The sequence below is a fragment of the Tubulanus polymorphus genome, chromosome 8 (genome assembly GCF_964204645.1).
Source record: "Tubulanus polymorphus chromosome 8, tnTubPoly1.2, whole genome shotgun sequence".
Classification (NCBI taxonomy): Eukaryota; Metazoa; Nemertea; class Palaeonemertea; order Tubulaniformes; family Tubulanidae; genus Tubulanus; species Tubulanus polymorphus.
The window spans coordinates 10,608,943-10,633,375 of record NC_134032.1 but is presented as its reverse complement, the minus strand read 5'-3'; the positions used below and the strand labels follow the sequence as shown (position 1 = coordinate 10,633,375).

General features: G+C 33.2%; 4 long non-coding RNA genes across 5 annotated transcripts; all 4 read right to left on the bottom strand.

Moving 5' to 3' along the window:
* Positions 1–1,148: 1,148 nt before the first annotated feature.
* On the bottom strand, positions 1,149–21,427 carry LOC141910154 (uncharacterized). Of its 2 annotated transcripts, none has more exons than XR_012619845.1 (8): positions 21,360–21,427; positions 7,874–8,031; positions 7,637–7,788; positions 7,395–7,551; positions 7,159–7,309; positions 6,916–7,073; positions 6,673–6,830; positions 1,149–6,587 (listed from the first exon to the last, which is right to left on the bottom strand). It is a non-coding gene; the product is annotated as an uncharacterized LOC141910154 (long non-coding RNA). The 2 variants fall into 2 exon arrangements; XR_012619844.1 differs by lacking the exon at positions 21,360–21,427 and adding an exon at positions 8,117–8,247.
* On the bottom strand, positions 8,393–8,877 carry LOC141910155 (uncharacterized). Its single transcript, XR_012619846.1, has 3 exons — positions 8,831–8,877; positions 8,589–8,745; positions 8,393–8,503 (listed from the first exon to the last, which is right to left on the bottom strand). It is a non-coding gene; the product is annotated as an uncharacterized LOC141910155 (long non-coding RNA).
* Positions 11,857–12,357, bottom strand: LOC141910266 (uncharacterized). Its single transcript, XR_012619892.1, has 3 exons — positions 12,319–12,357; positions 12,077–12,233; positions 11,857–11,991 (listed from the first exon to the last, which is right to left on the bottom strand). It is a non-coding gene; the product is annotated as an uncharacterized LOC141910266 (long non-coding RNA).
* LOC141909473 (uncharacterized) lies at positions 13,134–13,703 on the bottom strand. Its single transcript, XR_012619739.1, has 3 exons — positions 13,558–13,703; positions 13,321–13,472; positions 13,134–13,235 (listed from the first exon to the last, which is right to left on the bottom strand). It is a non-coding gene; the product is annotated as an uncharacterized LOC141909473 (long non-coding RNA).
* Positions 21,428–24,433: the final 3,006 nt, after the last annotated feature.

Sequence of the window (24,433 nt, the reverse complement as noted above, 5' to 3'; positions counted from 1 at the left end):
ATGCAGAGAATCTGCCGGTTAGATATCTGTGTAGTCGATGTTTGACTGATTTTCAAACTGAGCAGAAATTTCAAGAGATGGAGACCATTAAGTTGGAGCATGGACGTATAAACTAGATACATACGTCTATGGTTGGAGATAAAGAACATGAGAGAAATATTCTTTAACGCTATAGAAATTTTAGAATCCCGGATTACCAAAATACATCAAGACGTTTCTGCAAAAGAAAGCTATAAATGCATAGCTGACATCAGAGAAAAAATCGAGACCCATAGTAGACTATTGGATACGAACTTAAAAAATATCGATATTCTTTCAAATCAAATTAAGCAGATTGAGAGTGAAAATATGGTCTTCAAGAAATCTACCCATAAAATGGAAGCTGCGATCTGTGCGTGTAGTGAAAAGCGCGCCTCGCGTGTTAAATAAAAGGTTTCCTGGGAACAGCAACCGACTCAACTGCCAGGACCAAATTCGGTTTTCGTATCTAGTCAACTAGTGGTCGGATCGAACTAATAACCGAATGACTAATCAGAGCCGTCGGAGGGAATTTTTCAGTGGCGAGGCTTATTTCTGAAGGGTGGTTTGGGGCCCTCCCCTTGAAAAATTTGAAAATTCAATCGCCGGAGATATGTTTTGGGGCCATTTCACGGTCTCATTCACAGAAGCATGAGAAGTCGTGAGCCAACCACTTAGTACAGAGAACGACGAGCTGCTACGCGGTACAGCGTGCTTTTGAACAAATTTTGTTAAGCAAAAAAGTGGGCCGCGACGGCCCTGCTAATGGACATTCGGTTTCGTTTAGTTCGACTATAGTCGACTAACTCAGAAGGTGGCCCTGGGTTCGTGAAAATGAGCAGTTAATTTATAGCAGGGCAGTGCAATGGGGGTGTTACTAAAAACTATGTGCTACTAAAACGAAGGCCTATGCACTTTCGGGTATTAGAACTATGAATGACTAAAAAGAAGTCCGAAGATACTCGAAATCATCACTTGGGGCGCTCTGTGCCACCTCTGACGGAAACGTAAATTGCCTGGTCGGTTTTCTCGGGTGCATATAGTTTTCGTTTTTAGTGGTGCTTCATTTTAGTAACACTTGTTGCTTAACTAAACGAATGACAAATTTCAAAATCAATCATATTTATTCTCATATATACAACAATTATACAAAATGCCAGGTTTGTGCTCGAGGAATTTTAATGTAAGTTCCTCAAACACGGACTTTCAAAAACAACTAGTCCAACCACCATAGGCGTATAAACTATAAACGAGAGCTTATATACGCCCATGGTCCAACCATAGACTCTAAACCAGAAATGTCTATGGCCGACAACCATGGACTCTTAAACCGTGAGTCCATGGCTCCCCGCACTAAAACCAGAGATAAACCTGGCCAAATACTCTGGAAAGCGTAGGATTAAGTAATCAATCTGATTTACATTCTTACATCATTTTATTTTCACATATCATATTATTAACTTTTAGCTTATTTTCTCAAATTTTAATAGTAATTTTATTTATATTACTATGTATGAAATTGTACTAGTTACACGTAAGGTATTTAGAAGTCTTTCTTTATCTACGATACATTTCCACTACAGCTGATTTATACAATTTGCATCAATAGGAAAATAACAAAAATACACTAAGAATTATAGACTTTGATCCATAAAAAACCGAAAATTGGACTAGTCTGAGATTATGAATTTGACAATTCATGAGGTCAATATAACCGACACTTTGTTATATTTCATGAAATATGAATCTATCATGTCAACTTTTCAAATGACATCGATTGAGGACATCTCATTTATCAAGAAAAAGCTCAACTCGATAGGACCTTAATAAATCAATGTTTAATGAACAATTGACACGAACATGTCATTTTATCTCCACAAAAACAATTATACCTAAATGACAGGTACATCTACTGGAGGAAGTGCCTCAGTCATTTACAAAAACGTGACCTGTATTTCAAAAAAGTCTCCAACATAAAAACATTGTAACCGGAGATAAAACCACAAATTCAATCAGGAAAGCTTAAGATAAGTTTAACTAAACAGTCTTTGATTTAATTTTCATTAACATTATTTTACAAGATAGCTAGTTTTGCCACCTTTGCCTTGAGGTTTCAAGACATTATCAAATTGGCAATTTTCTCAAATGTTACATTTAATGCAAAGTATTTTGGAGGTATTCTCTTCTATGCATTCAGCAAGACTATATAAATCGAGTATTGTTCAACTGCCAATTTGAATAGAGCTAGGGCAATTACTAATAATTAATGGCTTTGCTACAATTAAGTTAAGATTCAATAACTAACTTTTTGAGGTGCTTCTTGTGCAGATATTTCAGAACCCATATATAAATTGTTAAACAATGGTTTTAGAGTCCATAGCTAGCATAATCTACTGATTAATACTGTTCATATATCCTCATTTATCAAGAGACTGCTCCTCTATTTTGCGACTCTATTCCATGAGGGCCTTAATGAAAATAGTATTTTATGAACCATTGATGAGCAGCACAGTGTGAATGCCGAAACATGTATATCATTTTATTCTTACACAACAATTATAGCCCGTTAAATGAGTTATTTAGAAAACAGTTCAACATAAAACCTACAAATTCACTCACTCTGGAAAGCGTTAGGTAAACTAATTAATCTTAGTTATTACAAGAAAACTAAAAACATTGCCAAAAATTTCCTCGTCTGAGAGATTTCCTTAATTATCAACTAGCTTATTTCACAAATGTTACATTAGAAACAAAGCAGGGTCTGATTTAAGCACTAGTCCAATTTCCCGGGACAAGTATATTTTCATTAGGAAATGTAGTTTATCACAATCACTCGTCCACCGGGCTTGTGTAATTCTATATCTCAAAGCTTTTATCCCACTCGATGCAAGGGATGATTGTGTCTCAATTGGACTACTCATGTATAGGGCAAGTTGATTTTTGAGGGGGGCAAGTGATATCACATATGCTTGCCCCAAGGTCAACTGGCATTTTAATCCTTAGATCAAACCCTGCAAACTATTATAAAGGTTTTTCTTCGTGATGATCTAAGATAAATCGAGTATCTTCATAAATATGGTTTGACTGACGAAGCTACGGCAACTTCTTAATTTGTATTATTCAACTTGATAGTAGATATAAATACAACTTTATATTAAGATCAGAAATTCTTCTTGTCCAGATATTACAGGCCCCACACAGATGCGGTTAAACTAAGCTAGGACAATTGACCAATTAGCACTGTATCCTCGAGATAGCCTATCAAGAAACTGCTCCTTCTATTCTATCAGTAATTTATGAACCACCACAGTGGAATTGTTGCTATAGAAATTAACAACTTAAAAGTTTCAACATGAATGATGAAAATGAACATCGTTTTATTCACACAACAATTATATCTTAAACGAGGAATCATCATGCAAGTTCCTAATTTCCAAACATGTGTTCGGCTATGTGTTACAATAACAGTCTCCAACCATAGACCTCAAATCAATTTGATTTGAGTTCTATGCTCCAACATAGAGCATTTAAACTAGAGATGGAACATACAGATTCACTCTGGAAATCTAAGTATCAACTAATCATTACTTTCTAGAATTTTGCCCTGACTTAAAGATGTCCAAGCACCTTGGCATTAAATACTAAGTATTCTGATGTTTCTTTCTGGCAGCTTCAAAAACATCAACATAATCATACAATCGGTAACTAATCAATAACATCAATAACTTAAGTTTATAGCTGTTTTACATTCTTTCTAAAAATGTATGTACCAGATTTTAGATAGTAAGTGTCTACCCCCGTATAACAATCAACAGTCACAGCAGTGATTGAGCGCAGCTAGTTCATAGGATGGTCGATCTTTCATCACAGTTATTCAAAGCATTCTATCATATCAGTTATTTTCTTAAGTGTGTTCGATTTAGTTAAGGTTTATGGTTATTTGTTTTGTTCATTATAATAACTGAGTCCGATAGAATGCTTTGAATAACAACAGAAAAGATCTAGGGTTTTTGCTATACTTAGGGAAGGTTGTTCGATAAATGAAGAACCTTGTTGATAGATATTTGAAAAAATGCCTTTTCATGTAAATAGAATATTAATTTGTTGTTTGTTTGTATTGTTGTTTATGATTTTTATCTATTTTTTAATATTATCTATTTATGTATGTACTTGTATTTTGTATTATTTACTACTTATTATTTATTGGTTTTTTCTAATTTATTTTTTTATTAATTTATTTACTCGTAGTTTGTATTGCGTATTATTTATACTCCTCTATTTACAACTGCAGGCATTTTTTCACTGTAAAGTTTCTGGGCCCATTTTAGAAAAGCACTACCGATTCACTGCCACTCCTTAATAATCATTATACACCCAATTTGAAGCTAAGTGATTATTCATGAGAGCCATCTCGTGATATGGATTTACCCATTACAATAAAAAAAGTTCAAACAGCTATAAACAATGTTTAAAACGTTCAAAATTAGTCCTAGCTATAACTTTGTTATTCCTAGCTTTACCTCTCAAATGTAAATAATGGTCTCCTTTCAAATAAAGCTTTTGATTTCAAATAAGTAGCTATGATCATCAAACAGATTAATGGAGGCTCAAAGTTAAAAATAAATGTGAAAATCGACATATACGATTCAATTGTGAAATCAGTTACATGGGCCTTCGAAAATATAAATCCATCAAATTAATACATCTACAATTCAGCAAATACTTAATATTTGTACATCAACACTGGTCTAACGTTATGTTCTATGTTTCCTAACTATGTGATACCTACACGGACAAATAGCCATAGTTGACTATGTTTAACTATGGTAAAGTTTAAAGATTAAACTCACAATATCAACAGTCACAGCAGTGATTGAGCGCAGCTAGTTCATAGGATGGTCGATCTTTCATCACAGTTATTCAAAGCATTCTATCATATCAGTTATTTTCTTAAGTGTGTTCGATTTAGTTAAGGTTTATGGTTATTTGTTTTGTTCATTATAATAACTGAGTCCGATAGAATGCTTTGAATAACAACAGAAAAGATCTAGGGTTTTTGCTATACTTAGGGAAGGTTGTTCGATAAATGAAGAACCTTGTTGATAGATATTTGAAAAAATGCCTTTTCATGTAAATAGAATATTAATTTGTTGTTTGTTTGTATTGTTGTTTATGATTTTTATCTATTTTTTAATATTATCTATTTATGTATGTACTTGTATTTTGTATTATTTACTACTTATTATTTATTGGTTTTTTCTAATTTATTTTTTTATTAATTTATTTACTCGTAGTTTGTATTGCGTATTATTTATACTCCTCTATTTACAACTGCAGGCATTTTTTCACTGTAAAGTTTCTGGGCCCATTTTAGAAAAGCACTACCGATTCACTGCCACTCCTTAATAATCATTATACACCCAATTTGAAGCTAAGTGATTATTCATGAGAGCCATCTCGTGATATGGATTTACCCATTACAATAAAAAAAGTTCAAACAGCTATAAACAATGTTTAAAACGTTCAAAATTAGTCCTAGCTATAACTTTGTTATTCCTAGCTTTACCTCTCAAATGTAAATAATGGTCTCCTTTCAAATAAAGCTTTTGATTTCAAATAAGTAGCTATGATCATCAAACAGATTAATGGAGGCTCAAAGTTAAAAATAAATGTGAAAATCGACATATACGATTCAATTGTGAAATCAGTTACATGGGCCTTCGAAAATATAAATCCATCAAATTAATACATCTACAATTCAGCAAATACTTAATATTTGTACATCAACACTGGTCTAACGTTATGTTCTATGTTTCCTAACTATGTGATACCTACACGGACAAATAGCCATAGTTGACTATGTTTAACTATGGTAAAGTTTAAAGATTAAACTCACAATATCATGTTGAAACTATATCTCAGTTTAGGAGTTAACTCAACAGACCTGCAGCCAAAACAAGGCGCTCGACGCGACCATTTACCCCTAGTGACTAACCTAACTTGACTTCTCTATCATCCAAGGATCGAATACCAACATCGTGAATTAATGGAGCTTAGCTTTGATTAGACTCTAACATTGCATTAAACATTATAAAATAATTTCCTTTAAAACACTATATCAGACTGGTTTGAAAAAGGGTGATAAGTAAAAAAATCAATTCTTTACGGCAGAAATCCGCTATTGTTTTTGCCGCTCCTGGATCTCAGTGTTTATAAGATGCGCTATTGTTTATGCTGCTCCTAATAAGATACACTGTTGTCTTTGCTGCTTTTAAAACAGTGCTTATCCTGAATCAGTGTTTATGAGATAATCCATTAGTTTTGTCGCTCAAATCAGTGTTTATAAGTTTCACTATAGTCTCTGCTGCTCCTGATAAAATATTTTATAGAAATCAACCACCATTTGTAGAAGAATCGTTGAGTGATTAATCTGTTGCTGGCTCCTCAACTTCTAATCTGGGCTTCTGCAGTTTTCATCAGCAAATGGGTCAATCAGTATTCATCTACTTGTAGATTTTCTGATGAGTAGTTGATCTCAAGCTGGGTTTTTTCTCATAGTTGATATTTAGCTGCAACGATTAAAAGAAGATATCCTGTAATGACAAAATATTTCAATAAGAATTAATCGTAATAATTTCATGTATATCAAGTAACCTTTTATGATTGCTTGGTTCGTTATTGGTGTGGATCATCTAAAGTTGGTGGGTTAATGAGTTCGATTCTATTAGGCTCATCTGTACACTGTTCAAGTTGGTCGATTTTGGACGAGTAGTTGTTCTCAAACTGGGTTTTTTCTCATTGTTGAAATTTAGCTGCAATGATCAAAAGAAGATATCCTTTAATGACAAAATATTTCAATAAGAATTAATCGTAATAATTCCATGTATATCATGTTACCTTTTATGATTGCTGGTTTCATTATCGGCGATTATCTTATTAGTTGATTGGTAAATGAGTTCGATTCTGTTGGCCTCATCTGTTTGCTGTACCAGTTGTTCGTTTTTCGGACGAGAAGCTGATCTCAAGCTGGATTTCTTCTTATAGTTGAAATTTAGCTGCAATGATTAAAAGAGGATATCCTGTAATGACCAAATATTTCAATAAGAATTAATGGTAATAATTTCATGTATATCAAGTTACCTTTTATGATTGCTGGTTTCGTTATCGGCGATTATCTTATTAGTTGATTGGTAATGAGTTCGATCCTAGTTGGTTGTGCGCCGTTCAAGTTGGTCGATTTTTAACGAGTAGTTGTTCTCAAACTGGGCTTTTTCGCATAGTTGCAATTTAGCTGCAATGATTAAAAGAAGATATTCTGTAATGACAAAATATTTCAATAAGAATTAATCGTAATAATTTCATGTATATCAAGTTACCTTTTTGATTGTTGGGTTCGTTATTGGCAATTATCTTATTAGTTGGTTGGTAAATGAGTTCGATTCTGTTGGCCTCATCTGTGCGCGGTTCAAGTTGGGTGATTTTGGGCGAGTAGTTGTTCTCCAGCTGGGTTTTTTTCTCATAGTTGAAATTAAGCTGCAATGATTAAGAGAAGATATCCTGTAATGACCTAATATTTCAATAAGAATTAATGGTAATAATTTCATGTATATCAAGTTACCTTTTATGATTGCTGGGTTTGTTATCGGCGATTATCTTATTAGTTGATTGGTTAATAAGTTCGATCCTTGTTGGCTGTGCGCCGTTCAAGTTGGTCGATTTTGGACGAGTTGTTGTTCTCAAACTTGGTTTTTTCTCATAGTAGAAATTTAGCTGCAACGATTAAAAGAAGATATCCTGTAATGACAAAATATTTCAATAAGAGTTAATCGAAATAATTCCATGTATATCAAGTTACCTTTTATGATTGCTTGGTTCGTTATCAGCGTGGATCATCTAAAGTTAATGCGTTAATGAGTTCGATTCTGTTGGCCCCATCTGTGCGCTGTTCAAGTTGGTCGATTTTGGGCGAGTAGTTGTTCTCAAACTGGGTTTTTTCGCATAGTTGAAATTTAGCTGCAATGATAAAAAGAAGATATCCTTTAATGACAAAATATTTCAATAAGAATTAATCATAATAATTCCATGTATATCAAGTTACCTTTTATGATGGCTGGTTTCATTATCGGCGATTATCTTATTAGTTGATTGGTAATGAGTTCGATCCTAGTTGGCTGTGCGCCGTTCAAGTTGGTCAATTTTTGACGAGTAGTTGTTCTCAGGTTGGGTTTTTTCTCATAGTTGAAATTTAGCTGCAATGATTAAAAGAAGATATCCTTTAATGACAAAATATTTCAATAAGAATTAATCATAATAATTCCATGTATATCAAGTTACCTTTTATGATGGCTGGTTTCATTATCGGCGATTATCTTATTAGTTGATTGGTAATGAGTTCGATCCTAGTTGGCTGTGCGCCGTTCAAGTTGGTCAATTTTTTACGAGTAGTTGTTCTCAAACTGGGTTTTTTCGCATAGTTCAAATTTAGCTGCAATGATTAAAAGAAGATATCCATTAATGACAAAATATTTCAATAAGAATTAATCGTAATAATTTCATGTATATCAAGTTACCTTTTATGATTGTTGGGTTCGTTATCGGCAATTATCTTATTAGTTGGTTGGTAAATGAGTTCGATTCTGTTGGTCTGATCTGTGCACTGTTCAAATTGTTCGATTTTTGACGAGTAGTTGTTCTCAAACTGGGTTTTTTCGCATAGTTCAAATTTAGCTGCAATGATTAAAAGAAGATATCCTTCAATGACAAAATATTTCAATAAGAATTAATCATAATGATTTCATGTATATCAAGATACCTTTTATGATTGCTGGGTTCGTTATCGGCGATTATCTTTTTAGTTGCTTGGTTAGTGAGTTCGATCCTAGTTGGCTGTGCGCCGTTCAAGTTGGTCAATTTTTTACGAGTAGTTGTTCTCAAACTGGGTTTTTTCTCATAGTTGAAATTTAGCTGCAATGATCAAAAGAAGATATCCTGTAATGACAAAATATTTCAATAAGAATTAATCGTAATTATTTCATGTATATCAAGTAACCTATTATGATTGCTTGGTTCGTTATCGGTGTGGATCATCTAAAGTTGGTGGGTTAATGAGTTCAATTCTGTTGGCCTCATCTGTACGCTGTTCAAGTTGGTCGATTTTGGACGAGTAGTTGATCTGTGCGCTGTTTAAGTTGGTCGATTTTTGACGAGTAGTTGTTCTCAAACTGGGTTTTTTCGCATAGTTGAAATTTAGCTGCAATGATTAAAAGAAGATATCCTTTAATGACAAAATATTTCAATAAGAATTAATCGTAATAATTCCATGTATGTCAAGTTACCTTTTATGATTGCTGGTTTCATTATCGGCGATTATCTTATTAGTTGATTGGTTAATGAGTACGATCCTAGTTGGCTGTGCGCCGTTCAAGTTGGTCGATTTTTGACGAGTAGTTGTTCTCAAACTGGGTTTTTTCGCATAGTTCAAATTAAGCTGCAATGATTAAACGAAGATATCCTTTAATGACAAAATATTTCAATAAGAATTAATCATAATGATTTCATGTATATCAAGATACCTTTTATGATTGCTGGGTTCGTTATCGGCGATTATCTTTTTAGTTGCTTGGTTAGTGAGTTCGATCCTAGTTGGCTGTGCGCCGTTCAAGTTGGTCGATTTTTGACGAGTAGTTGTTCTCAAACTGGGTTTTTTCTCATAGTTGAAATTTAGCTGCAATGATCAAAAGAAGATATCCTGTAATGACAAAATATTTCAATACGAATTAATCGTAATTATTTCATGTATATCAAGTAACCTATTATGATTGCTTGGTTCGTTATCGGTGTGGATCATCTAAAGTTGGTGGGTTAATGAGTTCAATTCTGTTGGCCTCATCTGTACGCTGTTCAAGTTGGTCGATTTTAGACGAGTGGTTGATCTGTGCGCTGTTCAAGTTGGTCGATTTTTGACGAGTAGTTGTTCTCAAACTGGGTTTTTTCGCATAGTTGAAATTTAGCTGCAATGATTAAAAGAACATATCCTTTCATGACAAAATATTTCAATAAGAATTAATCGTAATAATTTCATGTATATCAAGTTACCTTTTATGATTGTTGGGTTCGTTATCGGCAATTATCTTATTAGTTGTTTGGTAAATGAGTTCGATTCTGTTGGCCTCATCTGTGCACTGTTCAAATTGTTCGATTTTGGGCGAGTAGTTGTTCCCAAGTTGGGTTTTTTCTCATAGTTGAAATTTAGCTGCAATGATTAAAAGAAGATATCCTTTAATGACAAAATATTTCAATAAGAATAAATCATAATAATTCCATGTATATCAAGTTACCTTTTATGATGGCTGGTTTCATTAGCGGCGATTATCTTATTAGTTGATTGGTAATGAGTTCGATCCTAGTTGGCTGTGCGCCGTTCAAGTTGGTCAATTTTTTACGAGTAGTTGTTCTCAAACTGGGTTTTTTCTCATAGTTGAAATTTAGCTGCAATGATCAAAAGAAGATATCCTGTAATGACAAAATATTTCAATACGAATTAATCGTAATTATTTCATGTATATCAAGTAACCTATTATGATTGCTTGATTCGTTATCGGTGTGGATCATCTAAAGTTGGTGGGTTAATGAGTTCAATTCTGTTGGCCTCATCTGTATGCTGTTCAAGTTGGTCGATTTTAGACGAGTGGTTGATCTGTGCGCTGTTCAAGTTGGTCGATTTTTGACGAGTAGTTGTTCTCAAACTGGGTTTTTTCGCATAGTTGAAATTTAGCTGCAATGATTAAAAGAAGATATCCTTTAATGACAAAATATTTCAATAAGAATTAATCTTAATAATTTCATGTATATCAAGTTACCTTTTATGATTGTTGGGTTCGTTATCGGCAATTATCTTATTAGTTGTTTGGTAAATGAGTTCGATTCTGTTGGCCTCATCTGTGCACTGTTCAAATTGTTCGATTTTGGGCGAGTAGTTGTTCTCAAGTTGGGTTTTTTCTCATAGTTGAAATTTAGCTGCAATGATTAAAAGAAGATATCCTTTAATGACAAAATATTTCAATAAGAATTAATCATAATAATTCCATGTATATCAAGTTACCTTTTATGATGGCTGGTTTCATTATCGGCGATTATCTTATTAGTTGATTGGTAATGAGTTCGATCCTAGTTGGCTGTGCGCCGTTCAAGTTGGTCAATTTTTTACGAGTAGTTGTTCTCAAACTGGGTTTTTTCGCATAGTTCAAATTTAGCTGCAATGATTAAAAGAAGATATCCATTAATGACAAAATATTTCAATAAGAATTAATCGTAATAATTTCATGTATATCAAGTTACCTTTTATGATTGTTGGGTTCGTTATCGGCAATTATCTTATTAGTTGGTTGGTAAATGAGTTCGATTCTGTTGGCCTGATCTGTGCACTGTTCAAATTGTTCGATTTTTGACGAGTAGTTGTTCTCAAACTGGGTTTTTTCGCATAGTTCAAATTTAGCTGCAATGATTAAAAGAAGATATCCTTTAATGACAAAATATTTCAATAAGAATTAATCATAATGATTTCATGTATATCAAGATACCTTTTATGATTGCTGGGTCGTTATCGGCGATTATCTTTTTAGTTGCTAGGTTAGTGAGTTCGATCCTAGTTGGCTGTGCGCCATTCAAGTTGGTCAATTTTTTACTAGTAGTTGTTCTCAAACTGGGTTTTTTCTCATAGTTGAAATTTAGCTGCAATGATCAAAAGAAGATATCCTGTAATGACAAAATATTTCAATAAGAATTAATCGTAATTATTTCATGTATATCAAGTAACCTATTATGATTGCTTGGTTCGTTATCAGTGTGGATCATCTAAAGTTGGTGGGTTAATGAGTTCAATTCTGTTGGCCTCATCTGTACGCTGTTCAAGTTGGTCGATTTTGGACGAGTAGTTGTTCTCAAACTGGGTTTTTTCTCATTGTTGAAATTTAGCTGCAATGATTAAAAGAAGATATCCTTTAATGACAAAATATTTCAATAAGAATTAATCTTAATAATTTCATGTATATCAAGTTACCTTTTATGATTGTTGGGTTCGTTATCGGCAATTATCTTATTAGTTGTTTGGTAAATGAGTTCGATTCTGTTGGCCTCATCTGTGCACTGTTCAAATTGTTCGATTTTGGGCGAGTAGTTGTTCTCAAGTTGGGTTTTTTCTCATAGTTGAAATTTAGCTGCAATGATTAAAAGAAGATATCCTTTAATGAAAAAATATTTCAATAAGAATTAATCATAATAATTCCATGTATATCAAGTTACCTTTTATGATGGCTGGTTTCATTATCGGCGATTATCTTATTAGTTGATTGGTAATGAGTTCGATCCTAGTTGGCTGTGCGCCGTTCAAGTTGGTCAATTTTTTACGAGTAGTTGTTCTCAAACTGGGTTTTTTCGCATAGTTCAAATTTAGCTGCAATGATTAAAAGAAGATATCCATTAATGACAAAATATTTCAATAAGAATTAATCATAATAATTTCATGTATATCAAGTTACCTTTTATGATTGTTGGGTTCGTTATCGGCAATTATCTTATTAGTTGGTTGGTAAATGAGTTCGATTCTGTTGGCCTGATCTGTGCACTGTTCAAATTGTTCGATTTTTGACGAGTAGTTGTTCTCAAACTGGGTTTATTCGCATAGTTCAAATTTAGCTGCAATGATTAAAAGAAGATATCCTTTTAATGACAAAATATTTCAATAAGAATTAATCATAATGATTTCATGTATATCAAGATACCTTTTATGATTGCTGGGTTCGTTATCGGCGATTATCTTTTTAGTTGCTTGGTTAGTGAGTTCGATCCTAGTTGGCTGTGCGCCGTTCAAGTTGGTCAATTTTTTACGAGTAGTTGTTCTCAAACTGGGTTTTTTCTCATAGTTGAAATTTAGCTGCAATGATCAAAAGAAGATATCCTGTAATGACAAAATATTTCAATAAGAATTAATCGTAATTATTTCATGTATATCAAGTAACCTATTATGATTGCTTGGTTCGTTATCGGTGTGGATCATCTAAAGTTGGTGGGTTAATGAGTTCAATTCTGTTGGCCTCATCTGTACGCTGTTCAAGTTGGTCGATTTTGGACGAGTAGTTGATCTGTGCGCTGTTCAAGTTGGTCGATTTTTGACGAGTAGTTGTTCTCAAACTGGGTTTTTTCGCATAGGTGAAATTTAGCTGCAATGATTAAAAGAAGATATCCTTTAATGACAAAATATTTCAATAAGAATTAATCGTAATAATTCCATGTATGTCAAGTTACCTTTTATGATTGCTGGTTTCATTATCGGCGATTATCTTATTAGTTGATTGGTTAATGAGTACGATCCTAGTTGGCTGTGCGCCGTTCAAGTTGGTCGATTTTTGACGAGTAGTTGTTCTCAAACTGGGTTTTTTCGCATAGTTCAAATTAAGCTGCAATGATTAAACGAAGATATCCTTTAATGACAAAATATTTCAATAAGAATTAATCATAATGATTTCATGTATATCAAGATACCTTTTATGATTGCTGGGTTCGTTATCGGCGATTATCTTTTTAGTTGCTTGGTTAGTGAGTTCGATCCTAGTTGGCTGTGCGCCGTTCAAGTTGGTCGATTTTTGACGAGTAGTTGTTCTCAAACTGGGTTTTTTCTCATAGTTGAAATTTAGCTGCAATGATCAAAAGAAGATATCCTGTAATGACAAAATATTTCAATACGAATTAATCGTAATTATTTCATGTATATCAAGTAACCTATTATGATTGCTTGATTCGTTATCGGTGTGGATCATCTAAAGTTGGTGGGTTAATGAGTTCAATTCTGTTGGCCTCATCTGTACGCTGTTCAAGTTGGTCGATTTTAGACGAGTGGTTGATCTGTGCGCTGTTCAAGTTGGTCGATTTTTGACGAGTAGTTGTTCTCAAACTGGGTTTTTTCGCATAGTTGAAATTTAGCTGCAATGATTAAAAGAAGATATCCTTTAATGACAAAATATTTCAATAAGAATTAATCTTAATAATTTCATGTATATCAAGTTACCTTTTATGATTGTTGGGTTCGTTATCGGCAATTATCTTATTAGTTGTTTGGTAAATGAGTTCGATTCTGTTGGCCTCATCTGTGCACTGTTCAAATTGTTCAATTTTGGGCGAGTAGTTGTTCCCAAGTTGGGTTTTTTCTCATAGTTGAAATTTAGCTGCAATGATTAAAAGAAGATATCCTTTAATGACAAAATATTTCAATAAGAATAAATCATAATAATTCCATGTATATCAAGTTACCTTTTATGATGGCTGGTTTCATTAGCGGCGATTATCTTATTAGTTGATTGGTAATGAGTTCGATCCTAGTTGGCTGTGCGCCGTTCAAGTTGGTCAATTTTTTACGAGTAGTTGTTCTCAAACTGGGTTTTTTCTCATAGTTGAAATTTAGCTGCAATGATCAAAAGAAGATATCCTGTAATGACAAAATATTTCAATACGAATTAATCATAATGATTTTATGTATATCAAGATACCTTTTATGATTGCTGGGTTCGTTATCGGCGATTATCTTTTTAGTTGCTTGGTTAGTGAGTTCGATCCTAGTTGGCTGTGCGCCGTTCAAGTTGGTCGATTTTTGACAAGTAGTTGTTCTCAAACTGGGTTTTATCTCATAGTTGAAATTTAGCTGCAATGATCAAAAGAAGATATCCTTTAATGACAAAATATTTCAATAAGAATTAATCGTAATAATTCCATGTATATCATGTTACCTTTTATGATTGCTGGTTTCATTATCGGCGATTATCTTATTAGTTGATTGGTAAATGAGTTCGATTCTGTTGGCCTCATCTGTTTGCTGTACCAGTTGTTCGTTTTTCGGACGAGAAGCTGATCTCAAGCTGGATTTCTTCCTATAGTTGAAATTTAGCTGCAATGATTAAAAGAGGATATCCTGTAATGACCAAATATTTCAATAAGAATTAATGGTAATAATTTCATGTATATCAAGTTACCTTTTATGATTGCTGGTTTCGTTATCGGCGATTATCTTATTAGTTGATTGGTAATGAGTTCGATCCTAGTTGGTTGTGCGCCGTTCAAGTTGGTCGATTTTTAACGAGTAGTTGTTCTCAAACTGGGTTTTTTCTCATAGTTGAAATTTAGCTGCAATGATCAAAAGAAGATATCCTGTAATGACAAAATATTTCAATAAGAATTAATCGTAATTATTTCATGTATATCAAGTAACCTATCATGATTGCTTGGTTCGTTATCGGTGTGGATCATCTAAAGTTGGTGGGTTAATGAGTTCAATTCTGTTGGCCTCATCTGTACACTGTTCAAGTTGGTCGATTTTGGACGAGTAGTTGTTCTCAAACTGGGTTTTTTCTCATTGTTGAAATTTAGCTGCAATGATCAAAAGAAGATATCCTTTAATGACAAAATATTTCAATAAGAATTAATCGTAATAATTCCATGTATATCATGTTACCTTTTATGATTGCTGGTTTCATTATCGGCGATTATCTTATTAGTTGATTGGTTAATGAGTTCGATCCTAGTTGGCTGTGTGCCGTTCAAGTTGGTCGGTTTTTTGACGAGTAGTTGTTCTCAAACTGGGTTTTTTCGCATAGTTGACATTTGGCTTTAATGATCAAAAGAAGATATGCTTGAATGACAAAATATCTCAATAAGAATTAATCTTAATAATTTCATGTATATCAAGTTACCTTTTATGATTGCTTGGTTCGTTATCGGCGGGGATCATCTAAAGTTTGTGCGTTAATGAGTTCAATTCTGTTGGCCTCATCTGTGCGCTGTTCAAGTTGGCCGATTTTGGACGAGTAGTTGATCTCAAGCTGGGTTTCTTTGCATAGTTGAAATTTAGCTGCAATGATTAAAAGAAGATATCCTTTAATGACAAAATATTTCAATAAGAATTAATCATAATAATTCCATGTATATCAAGTTACCTTTTATGATTGTTGGGTTCGTTATCGGCAATTATCTTATTAGTTGTTTGGTAAATGAGTTCGATTCTGTTGGCCTCATCTGTGCACTGTTCAAATTGTTCAATTTTGGGCGAGTAGTTGTTCCCAAGTTGGGTTTTTTCTCATAGTTGAAATTTAGCTGCAATGATTAAAAGAAGATATCCTTTAATGACAAAATATTTCAATAAGAATAAATCATAATAATTCCATGTATATCAAGTTACCTTTTATGATGGCTGGTTTCATTAGCGGCGATTATCTTATTAGTTGATTGGTAATGAGTTCGATCCTAGTTGGCTGTGCGCCGTTCAAGTTGGTCAATTTTTTACGAGTAGTTGTTCTCAAACTGGGTTTTTTCTCATAGTTGAAATTTAGCTGCAATGATCAAAAGAAGATATCCTGTAATGACAAAATATTTCAATACGAATTAATCATAATGATTTTATGTATATCAAGATACCTTTTATGATTGCTGGGTTCGTTATCAGCGATTATCTTTTTAGTTGCTTGGTTAGTGAGTTCGATCCTAGTTGGCTGTGCGCCGTTCAAGTTGGTCGATTTTTGACGAGTAGTTGTTCTCAAACTGGGTTTTTTCTCATAGTTGAAATTTAGCTGCAATGATCAAAAGAAGATATCCTGTAATGACAAAATATTTCAATACGAATTAATCGTAATTATTTCATGTATATCAAGTAACCTATTATGATTGCTTGGTTCGTTATCGGTGTGGATCATCTAAAGTTGGTGGGTTAATGAGTTCAATTCTGTTGGCCTCATCTGTACGCTGTTCAAGTTGGTCGATTTTAGACGAGTGGTTGATCTGTGCGCTGTTCAAGTTGGTCGATTTTTGACGAGTAGTTGTTCTCAAACTGGGTTTTTTCGCATAGTTGAAATTTAGCTGCAATGATTAAAAGAAGATATCCTTTAATGACAAAATATTTCAATAAGAATTAATCGTAATAATTCCATGTATATCATGTTACCTTTTATGATTGCTGGTTTCATTATCGGCGATTATCTTATTAGTTGATTGGTAAATGAGTTCGATTCTGTTGGCCTCATCTGTTTGCTGTACCAGTTGTTCGTTTTTCGGACGAGAAGCTGATCTCAAGCTGGATTTCTTCTTATAGTTGAAATTTAGCTGCAATGATTGAAAGAGGATATCCTGTAATGACCAAATATTTCAATAAGAATTAATGGTAATAATTTCATGTATATCAAGTTACCTTTTATGATTGCTGGTTTCGTTATCGGCGATTATCTTATTAGTTGATTGGTAATGAGTTCGATCCTAGTTGGTTGTGCGCCGTTCAAGTTGGTCGATTTTTAACGAGTAGTTGTTCTCAAACTGGGTTTTTTCTCATAGTTGAAATTTAGCTGCAATGATCAAAAGAAGATATCCTGTAATGACAAAATATTTCAATAAGAATTAATCGTAATTATTTCATGTATATCAAGTAACCTATCATGATTGCTTGGTTCGTTATCGGTGTGGATCATCTAAAGTTGGTGGGTTAATGAGTTCAATTCTGTTGGCCTCATCTGTACGCTGTTCAAGTTGGTCGATTTTGGACGAGTAGTTGTTCTCAAACTGGGTTTTTTCTCATTGTTGAAATTTAGCTGCAATGATCAAAAGAAGATATCCTTTAATGACAAAATATTTCAATAAGAATTAATCGTAATAATTCCATGTATATCATGTTACCTTTTATGATTGCTGGTTTCATTATCGGCGATTATTTTATTAGTTGATTGGTTAATGAGTTCGATCCTAGTTGGCTGTGTGCCGTTCAAGTTGGTCGGTTTTTTGACGAGTAGTTGTTCTCAAACTGGGTTTTTTCGCATAGTTGACATTTGGCTTTAATGATCAAAAGAAGATATGCTTGAATGACAAAATATCTCAATAAGAATTAATCTTAATAATTTCATGTATATCAAGTTACCTTTTATGATTGCTTGGTTCATTATCGGCGGGGATCATCTAAAGTTTGTGCGTTAATGAGTTCAATTCTGTTGGCCTCATCTGTGCGCTGTTCAAGTTGGCCGATTTTGGACGAGTAGTTGATCTCAAGCTGGGTTTCTTTGCATAGTTGAAATTTAGCTGCAATGATTAAAAGAAGATATCCTTTAATGACAAAATATTTCAATAAGAATTAATCATAATAATTCCATGTATATCAAGTTACCTTTTATGATGGCTGGTTTCATTATCGGCGATTATCTTATTAGTTGATTGGTAATGAGTTCGATCCTAGTTGGCTGTGCGCCGTTCAAGTTGGTCAATTTTTTACGAGTAGTTGTTCTCAAACTGGGTTTTTTCGCATAGTTGAAATTTAGCTGCAATGATTAAAAGAAGATATCCTTTAATGACAAAATATTTCAATAAGAATTAATCTTAATAATTTCATGTATATCAAGTTACCTTTTATGATTGTTGGGTTCGTTATCGGCAATTATCTTATTAGTTGTTTGGTAAATGAGTTCGATTCTGTTGGCCTCATCTGTGCACTGTTCAAATTGTTCAATTTTGGGGGAGTAGTTGTTCCCAAGTTGGGTTTTTTCTCATAGTTGAAATTTAGCTGCAATGATTAAAAGAAGATATCCTTTAATGACAAAATATTTCAATAAGAATAAATCATAATAATTCCATGTATATCAAGTTACCTTTTATGATGACTGGTTTCATTAGCGGCGATTATCTTATTAGTTGATTGGTAATGAGTTCGATCCTAGTTGGCTGTGCGCCGTTCAAGTTGGTCAATTTTTTACGAGTAGTTGTTCTCAAACTGGGTTTTTTCTCATAGTTGAAATTTAGCTGCAATGATCAAAAGAAGATATCCTGTAATGACAAAATATTTCAATACGAATTAATCATAATGATTTTATGTATATCAAGATACCTTTTATGATTGCTGGGTTCGTTATCGGCGATTATCTTTTTAGTTGCTTGGTTAGTGAGTTCGATCCTAGTTGGCTGTGCGCCGTTCAAGTTGGTCGATTTTTGACGAGTAGTTGATCTCAAACTGGGTTTTTTCTCATAGTTGAAATTTAGCTGCAATGATCAAAAGAAGATATCCTGTAATGACAAAATATTTCAATACGAATTAATCGTAATTATTTCATGTATATCAAGTAACCTATTATGATTGCTTGGTTCGTTATCGGTGTGGATCATCTAAAGTTGGTGGGTTAATGAGTTCAATTCTGTTGGCCTCATCTGTACGCTGTTCAAGTTGGTCGATTTTAGACGAGTGGTTGATCTGTGCGCTGTTCAAGTTGGTCGATTTTTGACGAGTAGTTGTTCTCAAACTGGGTTTTTTCGCATAGTTGAAATTTAGCTGCAATGATTAAAAGAAGATATCCTTTAATGACAAAATATTTCAATAAGAATTAATCGTAATAATTCCATGTATATCATGTTACCTTTTATGATTGCTGGTTTCATTATCGGCGATTATCTTATTAGTTGATTGGTAAATGAGTTCGATTCTGTTGGCCTCATCTGTTTGCTGTACCAGTTGTTCGTTTTTCGGACGAGAAGCTGATCTCAAGCTGGATTTCTTCTTATAGTTGAAATTTAGCTGCAATGATTAAAAGAGGATATCCTGTAATGACCAAATATTTCAATAAGAATTAATGGTAATAATTTCATGTATATCAAGTTACCTTTTATGATTGCTGGTTTCGTTATCGGCGATTATCTTATTAGTTGATTGGTAATGAGTTCGATCCTAGTTGGTTGTGCGCCGTTCAAGTTGGTCGATTTTTAACGAGTAGTTGTTCTCAAACTGGGTTTTTTCTCATAGTTGAAATTTAGCTGCAATGATCAAAAGAAGATATCCTGTAATGACAAAATATTTCAATAAGAATTAATCGTAATTATTTCATGTATATCAAGTAACCTATCATGATTGCTTGGTTCGTTATCGGTGTGGATCATCTAAAGTTGGTGGGTTAATGAGTTCAATTCTGTTGGCCTCATCTGTACGCTGTTCAAGTTGGTCGATTTTGGACGAGTAGTTGTTCTCAAACTGGGTTTTTTCTCATTGTTGAAATTTAGCTGCAATGATCAAAAGAAGATATCCTTTAATGACAAAATATTTCAATAAGAATTAATCGTAATAATTCCATGTATATCATGTTACCTTTTATGATTGCTGGTTTCATTATCGGCGATTATCTTATTAGTTGATTGGTTAATGAGTTCGATCCTAGTTGGCTGTGTGCCGTTCAAGTTGGTCGGTTTTTTGACGAGTAGTTGTTCTCAAACTGGGTTTTTTCGCATAGTTGACATTTGGCTTTAATGATCAAAAGAAGATATGCTTGGATGACAAAATATCTCAATAAGAATTAATCTTAATAATTTCATGTATATCAAGTTACCTTTTATGATTGCTTGGTTCGTTATCGGCGGGGATCATCTAAAGTTTGTGCGTTAATGAGTTCAATTCTGTTGGCCTCATCTGTGCGCTGTTCAAGTTGGCCGATTTTGGACGAGTAGTTGATCTCAAGCTGGGTTTCTTTGCATAGTTGAAATTTAGCTGCAATGATTAAAAGAAGATATCCTTTAATGACAAAATATTTCAATAAGAATTAATCATAATAATTCCATGTATATCAAGTTACCTTTTATGATGGCTGGTTTCATTATCGGCGATTATCTTATTAGTTGATTGGTAATGAGTTCGATCCTAGTTGGCTGTGCGCCGTTCAAGTTGGTCAATTTTTTACGAGTAGTTGTTCTCAAACTGGGTTTTTTCGCATAGTTGAAATTTAGCTGCAATGATTAAAAGAAGATATCCTTTAATGACAAAAGATTTCAATAAGAATTAATCGTAATAATTCCATGTATGTCAAGTAACCTTTTATGATTACTGGTTTCATTATCGGCGATTATCTTATTAGTTGATTGGTTAATGAGTTCGATCCTAGTTGGCTGTGTGCTGTTCAAGTTGGTTGGTTTTTTGACGAGTAGTTGTTCTCAAGTTGGGTTTTTTCGCATAGTTGACATTTGGCTTTAATGATCAAAAGAAGATATGCTTTAATGACAAAATATCTCAATAAGAATTAATCGTAATAATTTCATGTATATCAAGTTACCTTTTATGATTGCTTGGTTCGTTATCGGCGGGGATCATCTAAAGTTTGTGCGTTAATGAGTTCAATTCTGTTGGCCTCATCTGTGCGCTGTTCAAGTTTGCCGATTTTGGACGAGTAGTTGATCTCAAGCTGGGTTTCTTTGCATAGTTGAAATTTAGCTGCAATGATGAAAAGAAGATATCCTGTAATGACCAAATATTTCAATGAGAATTAATCGTAATAATTTCATGTATATCAAGTTACCTTTTATGATGGCTGGTTTCATTATCGGCGATTATCTTATTAGTTGATTGGTTAATGAGTTCGATCCTAGTTGGCTGTGCGCCGTTCAAGTCGGTCGATTTTTGACGAGTAGTTGTTCTCAAACTGGGTTTTTTCACATAGTTGAAATTTAGCTGCAATGATTAAAAGAAGATATCCATTAATGACAAAATATTTCAATAAGAATTAATCGTAATAATTTCATGTATATCAAGTTACCTTTTATGATTGTTGGGTTTGTTATCGGCAATTATCTTATTAGTTGGTTGGTAAATGAGTTCGATTCTGTTGGCCTCATCTGTGCGCTGTTCAAATTGGTCGATTTTGGGCGAGTAGTTGTTCTCAAGTTGGGTTTTTTCTCATAGTTGAAATTTAGCTGCAATGATTAAAAGAAGATATCCTTTAATGACAAAATATTTCAATAAGAATTAATCGTAATAATTCCATGTATATCAAGTTACCTTTTATGATGACTGGTTTCATTATCGGCGATTATCTTATTAGTTGATTGGTAATGAGTTCGATCCTAGTTGGCTGTGCGCCGTTCAAGTTGGTCGATTTTTGTCGAGTAGTTGTTCTCAAACTTGGTTTTTTCGCATAGTTGAAATTTAGCTTTAATGATCAAAAGAAGATTCCCTTTAATGACAAAATATTTCAATAAGAAGTAATCGTAATAATTTCATGTATAATAAATTACCTTTTATCATTGCTTGGTTCGTTATCGGCGTGGATCATCTAAAGTTTGTGCGTTAATGAGTTCGATTCTGTTGGCCTCATCTGTGCACTGTTCAAGTTGGCCGATTTTGGATGAGTAGTTGTTCTCAAACTGGGTTTTTTCGCATAGTTGAAATTTAGCTTTAATGATCAAAAGAAGATTCCCTTTAATGACAAAATATTTCAATAAGAAGTAATCGTAATAATTTCATGTATATCAAGTTACCTTTTATGATTGCTTGGTTCGTTATCGGCGTGGATCATCTAAAGTTTGTGCGTTAATGAGTTCAATTCTGTTGGCCCATCTGTGCGCTGTTCAAGTTGGTCCATTTTGGGCGAGTAGTTGTTTTCAAGCTGGGTTTTTTCTCATAGTTGAAATTTAGCTGCAATGATCAAAAATAGATATCCTGTAATGACAAAATATTTCATTCAGAACTTATTGCAATAATTCGAAATATTACCTTCTGTGATTGCCGGGTTCATTATCGGTGAGGTCTCCCAAGTTGGTTGTCTAATTTTACATTTCATTGCTCTTTTTTTCGTGTAAACAGTCCGAAAGTTTACAAGGTTTAAGATAATTTTGTCTACTTTACATTTCTTTGGTCTTTTTTTTTCATGTAAATAGTCCGAAAGTTTACAAGGTCGCAATTTTGTCTAATTTTAAATTTTGTTGTAGTTTTAAGTTTTTTTTCAAAATCGGAAATCGAAGTACAGATATAGTTGTGTGATCGGCGGTCGATTTTACATAAATTTCTTTTTCTTTAAATCCGAGCACATAATTGGGAAATTCAGTTCTGGTTCATTCAATTAATCTTCCGACCAGACTGAACCGGCAAGCGACTGATTGGGGTCAATTAAGTTGACTGCCTATTTTAATACATCGAGATTTGGAATATCTATATTACAAGGTTGAAGATCATTTTGTAGATTTTATTACTAGTTGATTAGTAGTATAGCTGAAAAAAAGAGCAGAATCTTGTGAGCAGAAAATCCTTTCGAATATCAGTGATCATAATTAATGTGTCAATTCATATATATATAGTTGATATATATATATATATATATATATATATATATATATATATATATATATATATATATATATATATATATATATATATATATATATATATATATATATATATATATATATATATATATATATATAAGATCAGCAATGTGGATCAGCAAGGTTTGATAATAGTCAATTATTAAACAATATCTATATGAAATTCATCTCATATCGTAATTCATCTATATTCTAGATATCTAAGCAACGGTTGATTATTATAGTTTAAAAACAATTCAACTAAAGCATCTATAGTCATCTCTAGGAATACCAGAGTTACAGCAAATTTAGTAATGCATAATCAATGTTATCAAATTGTTTTTGTACTGTTTCCCTATATACATTTCGATTGTCAGCTAAACCATGTTCGTATTATCAAATTAACTTCATCGTCAATTAATAAACTTTAAAAGATACGTTTTCTACCCATAGGTGGTGACATCTGTGCCCAGTGAATGTTATTCTAATCCATTCCAGTAATTCTAAATATTGCTCCTAATATATACAATGATCTTGTAATTATGATAATATAACTAACTGTGCGCTGCCAGCATTGAGCACACTGATCCTATAAGCAACATGGTTCTACAGATTTAAGAAACCTTGAATCATTCCAACGCCTTGACAGATCCAGAATTCTGCAAAGCCTAAAAAGATTCAATAAAAATCCCACGTCCAAGAGACAGAGTTTAAACACACCGTGTTTTCTTTAGATATCAACCAATTAGATTATCCAGTTTTCTTATCAACCCCTACGGTTTAGATTTGAGCACTTTTACCTCATATGAAGATGCTGAATTAATCTTCATCTTAGATACCTAATCACTCAATTAATTTCCTCGCTATAATTAAAATTGTCTGACAATATTTTTTATGGGGCTTAATATTTCTACACTACAAGAATTTCAGATCTGGTTTCGATTGATCACTATTTCAAAATGCTTATTTTGCATCAGAGCTTTTGATATCTAGTTTGACGAATACAGAATTCCCCAAAACCTAACTGATTCAACAGATCCCACACACATGTCGCCCAGTTATGACGCAGGTGACATTGCACGATACAGTCGTCTCATCCACTGCACTATTTTTTTAATATACTTTTCACTTATATTCATTACATTGAATTAATTTTAATTAATCTTCTAGATATCTAAGCGATCCGTTAATTAGTAATCATACTAGCTACATTTTAATAGTCAGTTGAACATGGAGCCTGAAAATCTACATGAGTAGAATTTCAGATGTGGTGAATTCATCACTATTATGAATT